The sequence below is a fragment of the Lissotriton helveticus genome, chromosome 6 (genome assembly GCF_964261635.1).
Source record: "Lissotriton helveticus chromosome 6, aLisHel1.1, whole genome shotgun sequence".
Taxonomy (NCBI): Eukaryota; Metazoa; Chordata; class Amphibia; order Caudata; family Salamandridae; genus Lissotriton; species Lissotriton helveticus.
Window position 1 is genome coordinate 1,088,023,902 of NC_136067.1, and position 18,082 is coordinate 1,088,041,983.

The 18,082-nt window shown below is 42.6% G+C and overlaps 4 non-coding genes across 4 annotated transcripts; all 4 read left to right on the forward strand.

The window, feature by feature from the left end:
• Positions 1-200: 200 nt before the first annotated feature.
• LOC144764802 (U6 spliceosomal RNA) lies at positions 201-307 on the forward strand. The gene has a single exon (XR_013596832.1). It is a non-coding gene; the product is annotated as a U6 spliceosomal RNA (small nuclear RNA).
• Positions 308-2,106: 1,799 nt separating this feature from the next.
• Positions 2,107-2,213, forward strand: LOC144764780 (U6 spliceosomal RNA). Its single transcript, XR_013596810.1, has one exon. It is a non-coding gene; the product is annotated as a U6 spliceosomal RNA (small nuclear RNA).
• A 1,781-nt stretch (positions 2,214-3,994) lies between these two features.
• On the forward strand, positions 3,995-4,101 carry LOC144764577 (U6 spliceosomal RNA). Its single transcript, XR_013596630.1, has one exon. It is a non-coding gene; the product is annotated as a U6 spliceosomal RNA (small nuclear RNA).
• Positions 4,102-17,410: 13,309 nt separating this feature from the next.
• Positions 17,411-17,517, forward strand: LOC144764933 (U6 spliceosomal RNA). Its single transcript, XR_013596956.1, has one exon. It is a non-coding gene; the product is annotated as a U6 spliceosomal RNA (small nuclear RNA).
• The last annotated feature ends 565 nt before the right edge of the window (positions 17,518-18,082 follow it).

Here is an 18,082-nt window from a genome sequence, read left to right on the forward strand (position 1 = left end):
TAATCTACATACTTACGGTGTGTGAAGTCTTGGACCACGAATGCAGTGAAGAATAATGGATTGCTACTCTTCATACATTTTTGGCCATTGGCTCAGATTTGAATGCTTACTGGCCATCTGAGCATCTCTGCCAGGCCACCCTATGTCTAGAGACTGTAGATTTAGAGAGTTTATAAACATTGTCAGTTCATCAATAAAGTGTGCTCGCTTCGGCAGCACATATACTAAAATTGGAACGATACAGAGAAGATTAGCATGGCCCCTGCGCAAGGATGACACGCAAATTCGTGAAGCATTCCATATTTTTAACAGCTTTTAGGAGAGAAATCTTCTTTGTTTTCAAGACTAATTGAAGTAATAAAGCAGGTTCCAGTCCTGTGTCATGTAATATGTATTTTTAAATTGTCTCTCCTCAACATTTTTAATGTATTTGCCTTGCAGTAAAGAAGGTGCGCTCTATGTCCAGCAGCATTTAGCAAGGAAGCCTGCAGGACTTCTGGGACTTTTCTTTCTCTTTTTCAGCCTCCCTGTCATTATTCTTCACCACCTCCAAATCTATACTGCTGCTAGTGATGAGTTGCTTTGTGGGAAGCAGGATAAAGAGAAGGGCAGGGCCTATGCAAATGATGGCCTCAGGGATGCCTGGGAGTCCCTTTTCAGCAGTACTGTTAAAATCTGCCTTGCAACCAGATTGGTCGGGTATGCTGAAAAACACCATGCCAGATTGGGCACCAGGTCTCTAGGCGCTTGGAGGACATATTGGGTCTACATCCCTCAGTTTCTGAGGTCCAAGAAATGTTCACCCTCCACCCTAATAGAGAGGTCGTGGCCGATTGTGGCTGAGAGGGGAAGAAGGTAGCAGGGCAAAATGCTCATGGTTCTTCTCTAATAATGGACCAACTTCCTCTCTCTCCTTAACTGTGGTTCTGCCTGGCTACTGGGGCTACCAGTTGTAAGCCTGCAGCCCACAAGGAGTTGGTTTGTCCCTCTCACAAATGTAAATGGGTAAGCATTCAATTGCACACACCTGCCTGCGTCCACAGACCCTCGCGCACACACACTTTTGTCAACAAGCTTTTTTATGTAGTTAAGAGAATCAGGGACCCATGTTGAAATTCAAAAGCAGCACCACCACGTGACGGCCGTCACGTAGAGTCCAGCAGCAAATGGGAAACGTTTCACTAGCCGTGGTCCTATTACTGCAGCTTTACCGTGGAACAACTGCTGGATGAGTACTGCTGGAGAATATTGACCCTACAACAAGTCTGAGGTAAATAAGAATACCACAGGAACATAATGAAAAAGAGACCTACAAACCTTCCGAGCCGGATAGGAGTCAAACCTACAATCTTCTGATCCGTAGTCAGACGCGTTATCCATTGCGCCACTGGCCCTATGTATTCACACCCATCTTTTTGTCCTTAAGAGGGCTAGAAAGCGTGTGTGTGTGTGTGAAGGTACAAGGAAACCCATCTGACCTCATGAAAGTCTGTTCTGTGAGGTTTTCCTAAGTTGTACAAAGGACTTTAGGAGAAGGAAGGACCTAAAAGGTAGGCAAAATGGTCCTTGATCCAAGAAAATCTTTTAGATCAGGCTCAGTTTCTTAAATAGTCTGCGTTAACATAATCAGCCCCAGGTCTGTGTGGGGCTGAGCTTGTGAACTCCTTAGTAAGTAGGCGGGTACAACAAAAAGGAGTTTAATATTACAATACTGGTTAAAATTCAGACACCTTGTCGTAGGCTCACCTTGTCCAGGGACCCAAGCATGCTGCCTTTCCACACTCAGAGCACTTCACCTAACCTACTGTGCAGCTGTTTCGCCTTTAATATCAAAGTTCCACAGGCAGCGTGATGTCACAATGCTCCTTGTCTGTAGCCCAAACCATGAGCCTTTGCAACCCTTGCATAATCTACATACTTACGGTGTGTGAAGTCTTGGACCACGAATGCAGTGAAGAATAATGGATTGCTACTCTTCATACATTTTTGGCCATTGGCTCAGATTTGAATGCTTACTGGCCATCTGAGCATCTCTGCCAGGCCACCCTATGTCTAGAGACTGTAGATTTAGAGAGTTTATAAACATTGTCAGTTCATCAATAAAGTGTGCTCGCTTCGGCAGCACATATACTAAAATTGGAACGATACAGAGAAGATTAGCATGGCCCCTGCGCAAGGATGACACGCAAATTCGTGAAGCGTTCCATATTTTTAACAGCTTTTAGGAGAGAAATCTTCTTTGTTTTCAAGACTAATTGAAATAATAAAGCAGGTTCCAGTCCTGTGTCATGTAATATGTATTTTTAAATTGTCTCTCCTCAACATTTTTAATGTATTTGCCTTGCAGTAAAGAAGGTGCGCTCTATGTCCAGCAGCATTTAGCAAGGAAGCCTGCAGGACTTCTGGGACTTTTCTTTCTCTTTTTCAGCCTCCCTGTCATTATTCTTCACCACCTCCAAATCTATACTGCTGCTAGTGATGAGTTGCTTTGTGGGAAGCAGGATAAAGAGAAATGATGGCCTCAGGGATGCCTGGGAGTCCCTTTTCAGCAGTACTGTTAAAATCTGCCTTGCAACCAGATTGGTCCGGTATGCTGAAAAACACCATGCCAGATTGGGCACCAGGTCTCTATGGCGCTTGGAGGACATATTGGGTCTACATCCCTCAGTTTCTGAGGTCCAAGAAATGTTCACCCTCCACCCTAATAGAGAGGTCGTGGCCGATTGTGGCTGAGAGGGGAAGAAGGTAGCAGGGCAAAATGCTCATGGTTCTTCTCTAATAATGGACCAACTTCCTCTCTCTCCTTAACTGTGGTTCTGCCTGGCTACTGGGGCTACCAGTTGTAAGCCTGCAGCCCACAAGGAGTTGGTTTGTCCCTCTCACAAATGTAAATGGGTAAGCATTCAATTGCACACACCTGCCTGCGTCCACAGACCCTCGCGCACACACACTTTTGTCAACAAGCTTTTTTATGTAGTTAAGAGAATCAGGGACCCATGTTGAAATTCAAAAGCAGCACCACCACGTGACGGCCGTCACGTAGAGTCCAGCAGCAAATGGGAAACGTTTAACTAGCCGTGGTCCTATTACTGCAGCTCTACCGTGGAACAACTGCTGGATGAGTCCTGCTGGAGAATTGAACCTACAACAAGTCTGAGGTAAATAAGAATACCACAGGAATATAATGAAAAAGAGACCTACAAACCTTCCGAGCCGGATAGGAGTCAAACCTACAATCTTCTGATCCGTAGTCAGACGCGTTATCCATTGCGCCACTGGCCCTATGTATTCACAGCCATCTTTTTGTCCTTAAGAGGGCTAGAAAGCGTGTGTGTGTGTGTGAAGGTACAAGGAAACCCATCTGACCTCATGAAAGTCTGTTCTGTGAGGTTTTCCTAAGTTGTACAAAGGACTTTAGGAGAAGGAAGGACCTAAAAGCTAGGCAAAATGGTCCTTGATCCAAGAAAATCTTTTAGATCAGGCTCAGTTTCTTAAATAGTCTGCGTTAACATAATCAGCCCCAGGTCTGTGTGGGGCTGAGCTTGTGAACTCCTTAGTAAGTAGGCGGGTACAACAAAAAGGAGTTTAATATTACAATACGGGTTAAAATTCAGACACCTTGTCGTAGGCTCACCTTGTCCAGGGACCCAAGCATGCTGCCTTTCCACACTCAGAGCACTTCACCTAACCTACTGTGCAGCTGTTTCGCCTTTAATATCAAAGTTCCACAGGCAGCGTGATGTCACAATGCTCCTTGTCTGTAGCCCAAACCATGAGCCTTTGCAACCCTTGCATAATCTACATACTTACGGTGTGTGAAGTCTTGGACCACGAATGCAGTGAAGAATAATGGATTGCTACTCTTCATACATTTTTGCCCATTGGCTCAGATTTGAATGCTTACTGGCCATCTGAGCATCTCTGCCAGGCCACCCTATGTCTAGAGACTGTAGATTTAGAGAGTTTATAAACATTGTCAGTTCATCAATAAAGTGTGCTCGCTTCGGCAGCACATATACTAAAATTGGAACGATACAGAGAAGATTAGCATGGCCCCTGCGCAAGGATGACACGCATATTCGTGAAGCGTTCCATATTTTTAACAGCTTTTAGGAGAGAAATCTTCTTTGTTTTCAAGACTAATTGAAATAATAAAGCAGGTTCCAGTCCTGTGTCATGTAATATGTATTTTTAAATTGTCTATCCTCAACATTTTTAATGTATTTGCCTTGCAGTAAAGAAGGTGCGCTCTATGTCCAGCAGCATTTAGCAAGGAAGCCTGCAGGACTTCTGGGACTTTTCTTTCTCTTTTTCAGCCTCCCTGTCATTATTCTTCACCACCTCCAAATCTATACTGCTACTAGTGATGAGTTGCTTTGTGGGAAGCAGGATAAAGAGAAGGGCAGGGCCTATGCAAATGATGGCCTCAGGGATGCCTGGGAGTCCCTTTTCAGCAGTACTGTTAAAATCTGCCTTGCAACCAGATTGGTCCGGTATGCTGAAAAACACCATGCCAGATTGGGCACCAGGTCTCTAGGCGCTTGGAGGACATATTGGGTCTACATCCCTCAGTTTCTGAGGATCAAGAAATGTTCACCCTCCACCCTAATAGAGAGGTCGTGGCCGATCGTGGCAGAGAGGGGAAGAAGGTAGCAGGGCAAAATGCTCATGGTTCTTCTCTAATAATGGTGTAGTGTAGCTCCTATTTTCCCAATAGGCTCTGCGCATTGGAATAGTACCTACAGCAGTAAAGGCCTAGACCAGACGTTAACTAGGTCTACTACTGTCGATACTAGACTTAATTTTTGGGTTTGCCAGCTAAGCTCAGAGTTCGCTAGAAACTTTCTCGAATGTTCAAGGAAGGAATTAACTTCCCTGATTAGACAAGAAGGGATTTAGTTTCTGACAACCATAGAACATGACAACTTTGCTCTCCCCTAATCAAGAGTCAATCTCAAGAGTCGTGTGAGCACAAGGCAATTATTTTACTCAGTCAGTACGTGCATTCTTAGTCTCATCAGAATGTAGAGAAAAGGAAGAGACGGGCGTGTTCAATAAAAGATGTTATTTATTGATCAGTCTCTTTTCTCGTACAAGAGAAATGGATCGATATTATTGCAATACTTATAGTTAAGTAAAGTGCATACATTAAAAGCAATAGTATAAAATAATACTGTAAAAACATTGATATGGTTTCTGAGCCATATGATGTTTAAAATGATTAAAATATATTTACATACACATATACATTTGACTAAACGTACTCAACTGGTGTTTCTAAATACGCCTACCCCGTGTACCTGACCTAAGTCTAATGCGTGGGCGGGAATAGAAAGTTACAGTTTAAGTTAAGTTTGTTTTTGCCAAGTGAATAACTAAAGAATTCTCTGTGAGGGGTTATTCAGTTCTGTACCTGGAAGTTAGGATGAATGAGGAATGGTATCTCTTTCTCTGCTCTCGATATTCCAGGCTGCCTGCGAGGGCTACCCGGAAGCGCCGGTGCTGGGTCTCTCGGCTTGAGATAGCAGCGCGTCTCTCAGCGCGTCAGGAAGGCGGGGCTGCTGCCAGCGGGGTCTGCTTCTGCTCTCGGCTTCGGCAAGTATGGCTGCTCCGTCTTGTCACCACGCGTGTGTTTGCATAGGGCAAGGTCGGCAATATTTATACCTTAAAGGTGCCGAGATTGACGTAAGGATGGACATAGGTACGTCAATAAAGATGTCATACGACTTGCTCGTTAGCACATTCTTTTGCAAAAGTTCTCTGTGAAATCAAAACAATGGCCGCACGGATTATCCAGGTTGTCATAGGTTTGATTTGTTATGAGAACGTCGTATGCCTTATCAGGGGCTGGAGGAATGTCGCTTGTCTAATTAGATCTCAAGCGTTATGACCTAATCAGATAACACGTTCCTGTGCCGTAGTGTGACTGCGTCAGATAACGGTATCTGCATCATGGGGGATTTCTTGCCTCATGGGCTGACTGTTAGTTAACTAGATAGTTAGTTTAACCAGAATAGGGTCAGGAATAGGGGGATTGATTCAGAACCTATAGAAATACACGACACCCACTCCACGCTAACTATGGTCATATCTACTAATCTATGCATAGTATAACATAGTACAACATACTATAGAGTATAGTGTATACCTTACCACCCCAAAATACATAAATGCATTTCGAAATTTTCAAATATACTGAAAAATTGCAGTCATATATATTGTATGCACTTAAGCTATGAATTAAATGCAAAAGTAAACACGCATTGTTATGCATTATTGCTTTTTGGTATATGAGTAGTACACATGAAATGGCTCCTAATATAGCTATACAGAAAGGAAGTCCGAGACCATTTCATCACATAATAAAATATCTGTGAACCTACCAGCGGGCAGCTAAAGTCTATATAAGGTATCTAAAAATAGAAATCTTAGTTCTCTAGGAATAGTTTCTTACTTTAAGCAGAAGATCAGTGTCCCGGGAAAAAAATATATAGAAAAATATTTTAAGGGGCTTGCTGAAAAAAGTTGCTGTCCGTGAACTGGATTGTAATTGTTCATGTGACTTTATTTTTTTTAAAAGTTGAAGGCCGAATTCAGGGAACGCCGTGTGCGAGTTTACTCAAAAGTCTCTATTTCTGTTCCGGAGAGAACATCATATCATTCAGGCTTTCGAAAAAACTGTCAACAGCTTCATGGGAAAGTTCCACTAAGTCGGAAATAGGTGTAACCATGCATTCATGCGCATGATTGTCTGCATTGACATTCTGATTTGCATTGCTGACAGAAGGTCGTACCTGTTCGATGTTGCTTTCATCTTGAACTTCACTACTCTTCAATCGCAGTGGTGAAGATTCCAGGAATGCCGTCATCAGGATTGGCAGCCTTTGAGGGCAGCACAAAGCGTGAACCTTGGTAGGAACCAGCAGTGTATCTGCATCCACCGGCGCATCCGATTGTAGCGTCAGACAGGTGTCTAACACGCATTCTTCTCCGCATAGCAGACACCTTAGTACAGGTAAAACACACCTTTGCCACATTGGTCAAAATGATAGAAACCAAGTCATGTTTAGGTCTCTAAGCCGGGAGAGTCCCAGGATTTTTGATATCCGGTCCCGGTATCCAATGGCTAGGATCGTATCTTCCATTGTCGCGAGAGTTTGATCTGTGACATGGGTTGCCATAACGAAAAATAAGGACTAGGAATAGGATTCCTGCAATTAGTCCCAGGATCAGGGGAAGTCCGCCAAAAATCGAATGGACGAAATCTGGAAAAATACCCAGTATGGCTTTGAATGGTGTTAATGCCATCGAAAATACTGTCTTAAATACCTTTGAGACCCCAGTGGTATCAGAAATATTTAAGATTTCGCTCAGGATTTCCGCGAAATGTACGGGGGAATTGGTTGATAATAATGTATGTATCTCTGCAGTCGTCCTTGCGACTTGTAGATCATACGTTTCTTTAGATGACGTGAGCCTTGTAGGCGTCTGAAGAAGCACTGTTTTCATTCTGCTTAAAGTGTCTATTCGAATAGAAGTAATTTTCAAACTGGGCCATGCCCTCGCCTCCCTGTCTGGAAAGGAGCTGGGGAATAAAGAACGTCCACAGCACTTGACCTTCGCCGTCGTAGTGACGAGATAAGGAGTCCCGGGCTTAAGACTACAACATCTGCGGTCTACAATAAGAATGTAACTCCCATTATAGAGTCTTTGAAAGAATGGTTCTATTTCAGTTGTAGGTGCGCCTTGCTGGTGACATGAAAGGTTGTATGAATTCCCTTCACAGGCTCCGTGCAAACTAATACCGTTACACAGAAGTGTGCCGCTTAGTGACATAGCACAATTGTTGCCACTAAGAAACACTTTCTGTCCTTTATTACTGACACATGCATGTGAATAGGGCAGGGTCCAAGTTGTTTTAAGGTACCCCTTTCCCAATTTCTCGTACATGCCAGCCTGTATATATTTTTGGCAGTATTGAAACCTGAAGGTTGAGATTGGAATATTTATGATTCCGTGGATTATCCATTCACTGACAGGTCGTTCTGACATTGTCAACGGTAATCTTTCTAGTTTTTCAATGCTCAAGATTGTATAATCAGCACCCTTCTGCGCCATACCGATTTGTCTATCAGTAAGGTTAAAGATTTGGAATAGTGACGTTGTGTTGATTAAACGCCAAGGCACATAGCCTGAACGCAGATTTTGTAACGTCCAGCCAAGCTGTACAATAGAACGCAATTGTGACTGACCATGTTGTAATAATAGTAAGTCTTGCGATAATATATCGATTGCTGAAGACACAATGCTGTCCAATGAAAATATTCTGGAGGACAGAGTCATTAACCCATTGTCCACTACAGAAAGTGATTTTTCCAAATTAATACGATCAATTTCACGTATTCTCTCTGCTGTTTCAATTTGAGTAACCTTCCAGGCCTCATTGTATGCTGCATATACAGAGGCTGCTATGAAACGCTTTTGACGCTGTTTGCGTGGTCCCAGTATGAAATCACGCAAGTCAGCACCATCAGTAAGTAAAGTTAGGTGTTGCTTAATTTCAGGCAGTGTGGAAGTTTGTAGCCATTGAAGGCATAATTTGCCCACACTGTAGGTTGTTATTATCCCTGGGTGATGTCTTTGGGGATATCTAGGGTCTGGCCTGGTCATTTTGAAACCCTGTGTTTTATTCAGGAATCTATCTTGACAGTTATTTGTATCTGTGGGCCAGATCAACCATTGTTTCCAATCAGGATGTGTTCTGTTTTGGTTAAGTATATGGTTTATGTCTATTTCTTCATCTGTTTCAGAGCTATTGCTAAACATTGTTGGCTTTGGAATAGACGGGTTATTTAAATCTTTGATTTTGGCTAAGCCAAGACAGGTGGTTTGTTGAACAGTGTCATTTAAAAATATCATTTGTTCTGGGATCATGCAGGCTCTAAACAAAGCTTCTAAACCCTGTACTTGCCATTCTTTTGTACCCCAAACACTTTTCAAATCAACATTTTTGTCCCAATAATCAAATCCAAAAGTATTCATTTTTTCAAAGAATATATCTGAATATATCAATTTTGTGTTCGGTATCATGGTTTTCATCCCTGTCTTGTTTGACAATTTATAATAAAATGTTTCAGCATTACTAGTGTTAAAACCTTGAAAGTATGAATATTTGTCATAAACGGTTCTAGAGCTCCCTTTTGGAGGTGTAGCACAATGTTCCCATTGATTATAATTTAAAACATTTCTTGGTTGTGCAGATTTATGCAAAAAACTGTTACCATAATGGTTGTAGCAATACATACTATCATAATTTGTAGAACCTTGCAAATAATCATGTTTTGTAAATTTAGCAGACATTACTAAGTCAGACATCATATTGTTTATACTTTCAAAGTCCCAATCATCAGCAAATGAGTTTGGTTTTGCAAAGTCACTCAAGGAGATCTTGATTTGGTGTGGATATTTCAGGATCTCGACCGGACCATAAATTTCATAGTCAGTGTTGTCCCAGGCTACCCCACCAGGTATTGGAATTGCTGTGAAGTTGGCTGAAGAAAGTTCTGAAGAAAGTTCTCTTTTCTCGACGTGTGAAGATGTGTGTGGTTTGAGGACCAAGTTGATGTTCTGACTTGCTGTGTCCATTTTAGCATATTTTCCCTCAATGAAGCGTCCCAAAGTAAATACCATGATGAGCCAAAGTATGAGGATAAATGCACCAAAACCCACCCAAAATTCAATCCATGGAGAAACCAGATATGTTTCTTTCAGTTGTTTCAAAAGTTCCTTAGCTTTGTCTTTAAAGGATTTTGATGATGGCTGTGTCTTTTGTTCGCTGAAACCTTCAGAGGAATCATCGAAGTTGATGAAGTAACCAGATGCAGTTCTGTCAATTGTTCCAATTGGTTCAGGATTTTTGTTTCTTGCATTTTCACTTGGAACTTCATTGTAGATTGGTGTGTCTCTGCTAAATGTTTTTATTTGGGTTTTCAGAGGTCTTAGTTCTATTGCATTGTTGCATAGTCCTTGTTGTTCTTCTGTAGGCGTTTCGAATGTGATGAGCCTCTTTGATAGGACCTCTGTACTGGTAGCAAACCTTGGTGTTCTGCTACTTATTGGGAGTCCACTTGGCCTACCGTTTGTTATCGGCCACATGTTGTGGTTTTACCAGGTCGATGGATACAACTCGGTTCTCCTTTTTTCCAGCAAGTGGCGGTAGTACAACTGATCTTGTCCCGTTGACAGACAAGACAGGAACTGCTTTTCTGTAAGAAGGCCCAAATTCCTTCTTTACCGCGATCTTCTCCCTGACTAGATCCCCGACTTTTGGAATCCAGACAGGTCTTGCTGGGACAGGTGGTGATTCTTCAGTGGTTGTTGGCTGTTGTTTCAACTGTATGTTGCTCAGGTCTTTTCTTGTTTTGTTTAAGTCCTGCAAAATAGCCAAACGGTCTTTGACATCAAAGGTTTTTTCTATTACCACTGAAGTCTGACTATCAAGGTCAGAGATCAACATCCTAGTTCCGAATAATAATTCGTACGGACTGAATCCCTTCAGAGAATTTCTTGGCAAGTTATTTAGACTACGTTGGACACTTATTAGATGTTTGACCCACCCAGCTCCCGAACCTAATATCCTTTCTATTATAGATTGCTTTCTGCCTTGGTTTTTTCTTTACACCATCCCATACCCTCAGGAAGGAAGTGAGAAGATTCCCGCTGGGCTGTGCTCATTTGGCCATGTTTCCCCCCCAGTCTGGTTTGCCTGAGTGAGAGAAATGGTCGAACGTAGCATGCTCTTAGCGTATATGCCATTTAGACTCGCAAATCTTGTATAATAGTACGGACGTCAGCCGAGTGCTGTGGATCTACATTATAAGTGGAAACTAGCCTGTATATGTTAATCGCAAGCCATTCTTTTTGCTGGTAATATTATCTGCCTTGATTCGACGAGGTATTAAACTGCTTCTCTCCCCTCTGCGATCTCTGTTGCAGTTTGGGCAGTTTTTTACAAACATGGTGTAGTGCAGGCTCATGCCTGGCCACCAGTACCGTGATTGTAATTCTTCCAGAGAATCTTTTAATTTAAGGTGTCTGTGACCCTCGCCCATGTGTGCGTCTGCGATTAACAAGTTTCTCCTGTCCATGTTTGGAATCACTCTATCCCCCACTCCAGGGATTCGAGCAAAAGGGACGGAGTTTGCATCGATTATGTATGTATAATTGAGTGGATAGTTGATCGGTAGTGCTGAGCAGTCGCCGTTTGATGACGTGTTCACCGCCAGCAATGTTTCACCGTCAATGTATTTTAATGTACGCTTTTTTCGATCTACGGGAGCCGATTTAGTGGCTGCCGCTGCGGCTGCTTCAGCCAATGAATTCCCCACAACGTGAACGCCATCACGTTGATGACTCAGTGAGTGAGTCACGTGAGTCTTTGGTAGTTCTTTTTTCAAAAGAGCTACTTGTTCCCAGAGTAGTCTCTGCTTTATTGGTGCATCTGTGTCATCTTTGTAACCATTCTCAATCCATGTCTGCAAATCCTTGTTATATGCTTTGACGCAGTAATATGAATCTGATACTATAAGTGTCGGGAATTCGCGATCCGCATTATCTAGCGCCATTTTCAAAGCTATTATTTCAGTTTGTAGTTCTGAATTAGTTTCTACTGAGTGTGATTTTGTTAATAGAGGTTTTAATTTACCTCCGCGCCACACTTCTTTTGTAATCTCACATGTGGGGTTGTATGCTTGTTCTCCCCAAACGGAGGGTTGAGCATGTCCGTCTGTATAGATTACACAGGCGTAATGTCGTAGAGGCAGAATGTCGATTGGCAGAGGATACGTCTTTTCATATTTTAGATTTTTTAATTCTTCTAGTTCTTTCGAAAATTGTCAACCAGGCTATACTTGATAATTCATATCCTACGTATAGGACTGTTAAATGAGCAATTCTGGACTTTTTAAAGTTGAATTTGTAACCCTCTGCAGCGAACCCAAGTATTATGGTGTTCACCCTTTTCAAGTGAGTCTCCAAGTCATCATCTGTTAAGTAAATGTCATCGACATAAGATAATGCTTCATCATCATATAGTTGTAGTAATTCTGTTACTCTCGCTGAGAATACCCCTGGGCTGTTCTTGCACCCCTGGGCTAACCAACAGAATTGTTTTTGAGTGCCATTTACTGAGAATGCAGTTAAATATCTGCTCTCCGGTGCTATGTTTTGACAAAAGAATCCATTGGAGATGTCCAGGGTTGTTTTGTATTTTTTGCGCACTATGTTATTCATTAGTGCAGCACTGTGTGAGTTTTGCACTGCAAAGGTTTTGCAACATGTGTTAAGGTGTCGGTAATCCAAAACTAGACGGTATGAATTGTCTGGTTTGGAGACCGGAAACAAAGGATTGTTCATTTGTGAGGTGCAAGTTTCAATCACCCCCTGGTATTCTAGCTGGTCTAGTATTTCATTTACTTGTTTTTTAGCTTCTTGCTTAATTGGGTACTGCCTTTGTGCAGTAGGTTGTGATTTTAACTGGATTTTGTGAGGAGGAGAATCCTCATCCCATCCTACATGATTTTTATATAAAGCAGGTGCTAAGGCCACTGCCCACTTTCTAGCAAGTGTGTATTTTTTATGAATCGGTATTTGATTCGAGAAGGCAGGCATAATTACTTCTTCGCCATGAGGGCACTCCCTGACAAACTCTGGTGGCCAGTCTTTTTCAGCTAGAAGGATGTCATAGCCCTTGGATAGGTTATCCCAAAATAGTCCCCTTATTTTCCTAGTCTTATCTCCCTCTATACGTAATGTTATCTCGTATATCTTGTGGGGCTTGCTAACTCTGGTATCTGCAGTTTCCACTTGAAGGTATTCATTCGTGTCCACTGTCTCCAGATGATTCATAAGGACTTTGCGAGCTATGCTCACCTCTGCTGCGCTGTCTAGCATTGTCTGAGCCCACTCTCCGTTTTTCAGTTGTGTCCTCAGTATTCTCGGCATTGTTAACTACCTTGATACTGGCTACCTTCTTTTTTGGAAATTGTAATTTCTTTTTCAGTTGAGCAGGTTCCTTGTCTTTGGACTTGGCGTGCTCTTCTGATCGTCCTCTTCTTTCCGATTTCTGCGAGGAATTCTGAAAAGATTGAGAGGGACGTGTATCAATGTCTTGATATCTATCAGGTTTTTTAATATTATCCCTATTTCTAAGGTTATATCTATTCCCAGAGGGGTCACTCTGGGGTGACCTTTGTCTCGGGGTTGGAGATTTCTCTCTTCGCCTAGGAGACCTTCCTCTGGACTGGAATTTCTTTTCTTTAGGATTGGATTGTTTGTTTCCATCCCAGTTCTTTTTTGGTGAATTATTATTATTGTTAAAAAACATTTTTTCTGGACTTGTAGTCAGTTGCGGTTTTACTGGTATTCCACCTAGACTATCTCTGCCTAGTTCTTCATAGGATTTTTCTATGATTCTGGCAATTTCAGCTGGTTGGTCTGCTATATCTGTCTCTTTTAACCTCTGGCGGATCGCCACGTTCGCTGCTTCACCTTTTATGTTGGCTAGTAATATAGCCGAGACCTGCTTGAAGTCTTTCAGTAATTTCATACCAAGAGTTAAAGCAGGTTCTGGACCGTATTCATCTTGAATTTGTTTTAGCACATCTGGTATTACCGAAATGGATGGAACACCGTGCATTTTTGTGTAGATGGAAGCAAAGACTGTACCCCAAGTGTCACAGTCCTCAATGTGTGGTGCGATTCCCATTGGGAGACATATAGTCAGAATCCTGTGTTTTTCCAGCGGGGTGGTGTCAGGAAACACCGCCTCTATTTGGGTAATTTTCTGTGCCAACCAGAATGGTATTTGTTCCCGTTTAGCTGGAACCTTACCTAGGCAGGATTGGATGTTCTGTGGTGTAATTTTATTTGTGTTCCCCTGGTGTGGGGTCAGCTGTGGTAGTTTAATCGCTGGCTGAATTGTTGAAGTCCGCATTACATACTGAACTAATTGTCTATGAATTTTTAGTAATTGTTTCAGCTGTGTTAATAATTCAGCTGCAGGCATCCTATCGATGTCTGGATGTGGTGTGTATCCGGCTAGGACCGGCCACGTTGCTCCTGGTCTTCCTAAAGGACCGAGCCTTGTAATGTGATTGTTATGTATTAGGGCGCCATCAAATAAGAGCAAATGCTCTTGGAATTTGAGTGGTACTTCCACCTCCTCGAAAGGAGTGTAAATGTCAGGAGGTTCCTCTACTTTGTAATAGTGGAAGTACTTTGTTACAGCATTTGCTGCTGGAAAATGTATCCATGTATAGTATACCTCTGTCTGCCGATATTCGTGTGCCTCAATTACGAATATGACTGTGCCACCTCTAGGTGTCAGTCCATTTTCTATAAGTTTTAAGGTTATAGATCTCCTTTTGGCGACCTGGATGAGTATTATATCCGGGTCTGCTGTTTGCATGGTAGCATCAGCATCTGCTATTTCAGTAGCTAATCTAATTGCTTCTCTTTCTTCATCACTGTCTCCCATTTTACAGACAGGATGGTATTATGTTTATTTGCAGATCAGGTTTCTTTATGGAAACAGAGATTAGATGCACAATATTCTGGAACTGTTTTATCCTTCAACGTTGACTTGACCAAAAACCATACATAGGAGTTCCCTCCTGCGAGGTTTTGGAGGATATAACCTTTCACCCACTCCAGACGTCTTTGGAGTATTTGGGAAAAGGGGTCTGAGTGAGAAAGCACGACTGAGTTACTCTAAATGTCTTACGTTAGTTTTATCGCCCTTTCCAAACACGTTGGGCGCCATGTAGTGTAGCTCCTATTTTCCCAATAGGCTCTGCGCATTGGAATAGTACCTACAGCAGTAAAGGCCTAGACCAGACGTTAACTAGGTCTACTACTGTCGATACTAGACTTAATTTTTGGGTTTGCCAGCTAAGCTCAGAGTTCGCTAGAAACTTTCTCGAATGTTCAAGGAAGGAATTAACTTCCCTGATTAGACAAGAAGGGATTTAGTTTCTGACAACCATAGAACATGACAACTTTGCTCTCCCCTAATCAAGAGTCAATCTCAAGAGTCGTGTGAGCACAAGGCAATTATTTTACTCAGTCAGTACGTGCATTCTTAGTCTCATCAGAATGTAGAGAAAAGGAAGAGACGGCCGTGTTCAATAAAAGATGTTATTTATTGATCAGTCTCTTTTCTCGTACAAGAGAAATGGATCGATATTATTGCAATACTTATAGTTAAGTAAAGTGCATACATTAAAAGCAATAGTATAAAATAATACTGTAAAAACGTTGATATGGTTTCTGAGCCATATGATGTTTAAAATGATTAAAATATATTTACATACACATATACATTTGACTAAACGTACTCAACTGGTGTTTCTAAATACGCCTACCCCGTGTACCTGACCTAAGTCTAATGCGTGGGCGGGAATAGAAAGTTACAGTTTAAGTTAAGTTTGTTTTTGCCAAGTGAATAACTAAAGAATTCTCTGTGAGGGGTTATTCAGTTCTGTACCTGGAAGTTAGGATGAATGAGGAATGGTATCTCTTTCTCTGCTCTCGATATTCCAGGCTGCCTGCGAGGGCTACCCGGAAGCGCCGGTGCTGGGTCTCTCGGCTTGAGATAGCAGCGCGTCTCTCAGCGCGTCAGGAAGGTGGGGCTGCTGCCAGCGGGGTCTGCTTCTGCTCTCGGCTTCGGCAAGTATGGCTGCTCCGTCTTGTCACCACGCGTGTGTTTGCATAGGGCAAGGTCGGCAATATTTATACCTTAAAGGTGCCGAGATTGACGTAAGGATGGACATAGGTACGTCAATAAAGATGTCATACGACTTGCTCGTTAGCACATTCTTTTGCAAAAGTTCTCTGTGAAATCAAAACAATGGCCGCACGGATTATCCAGGTTGTCATAGGTTTGATTTGTTATGAGAACGTCGTATGCCTTATCAGGGGCTGGAGGAATGTCGCTTGTCTAATTAGATCTCAAGCGTTATGACCTAATCAGATAACACGTTCCTGTGCCGTAGTGTGACTGCGTCAGATAACGGTATCTGCATCATGGGGGATTTCTTGCCTCATGGGCTGACTGTTAGTTAACTAGATAGTTAGTTTAACCAGAATAGGGTCAGGAATAGGGGGATTGATTCAGAACCTATAGAAATACACGACAATGGACCAACTTCCTCTCTCTCCTTAACTGTGGTTCTGCCTGGCTACTGGGGCTACCAGTTGTAAGCCTGCAGCCCACAAGGAGTTGGTTTGTCCCTCTCACAAATGTAAATGGGTAAGCATTCAATTGCACACACCTGCCTGCGTCCACAGACCCTCGCGCACACACACTTTTGTCAACAAGCTTTTTTATGTAGTTAAGAGAATCAGGGACCCATGTTGAAATTCAAAAGCAGCACCACCACGTGACGGCCGTCACGTAGAGTCCAGCAGCAAATGGGAAACGTTTAACTAGCCGTGGTCCTATTACTGCAGCTCTACCGTGGAACAACTGCTGGATGAGTCCTGCTGGAGAATATTGAACCTACAACAAGTCTGAGGTAAATAAAAATACCACAGGAACATAATGAAAAAGAGACCAACAACCCTTCCAAGCCAGATAGGAGTCAAACCTACAATCTTCTGATCCGTAGTCAGACGCGTTATCCATTGCGCCACTGGCCCTATGTATTCACACCCATCTTTTTGTCCTTAAGAGGGCTAGAAAGCGTGTGTGTGTGTGTGAAGGTACAAGGAAACCCATCTGACCTCATGAAAGTCTGTTCTGTGAGGTTTTCCTAAGTTGTACAAAGGACTTTAGGAGAAGGAAGGACCTAAAAGGTAGGCAAAATGGTCCTTGATCCAAGAAAATCTTTTAGATCAGGCTCAGTTTCTTAAATAGTCTGCGTTAACATAATCAGCCCCAGGTCTGTGTGGGGCTGAGCTTGTGAACTCCTTAGTACGTAGGCGGGTACAACAAAAAGGAGTTTAATATTACAATACGGGTTAAAATTCAGACACCTTGTCGTAGGCTCACCTTGTCCAGGGACCCAAGCATGCTGCCTTTCCACACTCAGAGCACTTCACCTAACCTACTGTGCAGCTGTTTCGCCTTTAATATCAAAGTTCCACAGGCAGCGTGATGTCACAATGCTCCTTGTCTGTAGCCCAAACCATGAGCCTTTGCAACCCTTGCATAATCTACATACTTACGGTGTGTGAAGTCTTGGACCACGAATGCAGTGAAGAATAATGGATTGCTACTCTTCATACATTTTTGCCCATTGGCTCAGATTTGAATGCTTACTGGCCATCTGAGCATCTCTGACAGGCCACCCTATGTCTAGAGACTGTAGATTTAGAGAGTTTATAAACATTGTCAGTTCATCAATAAAGTGTGCTCGCTTCGCCAGCACATATACTAAAATTGCAACGATACAGAGAAGATTAGCATGGCCCCTGCGCAAGGATGACACGCAAATTCGTGAAGCGTTCCATATTTTTAACAGCTTTTAGGAGAGAAATCTTCTTTGTTTTCAAGACTTATTGAAATAATAAAGCAGGTTCCAGTCCTGTGTCATGTAATATGTATTTTTAAATTGTCTCTCCTCAACATTTTTAATGTATTTGCCTTGCAGTAAAGAAGGTGCGCTCTATGTCCAGCAGCATTTTACAATGAAGCCTGCAGGACTTCGGGGACTTTTCTTTCTCTTTTTCAGCCTCCCTGTCATTATTCTTCACCACCTCCAAATCTATACTGCTGCTAGTGATGAGTTGCTTTGTGGGAAGCAGGATAAAGAGAAGGGCAGGGCCTATGCAAATGATGGCCTCAGGGATGCCTGGGAGTCCCTTTTCAGCAGTACTGTTAAAATCTGCCTTGCAACCAGATTGGTCGGGTATGCTGAAAAACACCATGCCAGATTGGGCACCAGGTCTCTAGGCGCTTGGAGGACATATTGGGTCTACATCCCTAAGTTTCTGAGGTCCAAGAAATGTTCACCCTCCACCCTAATAGAGAGGTCGTGGCCGATCGTGGCTGAGTGGGGAAGAAGGTAGCAGGGCAAGATGC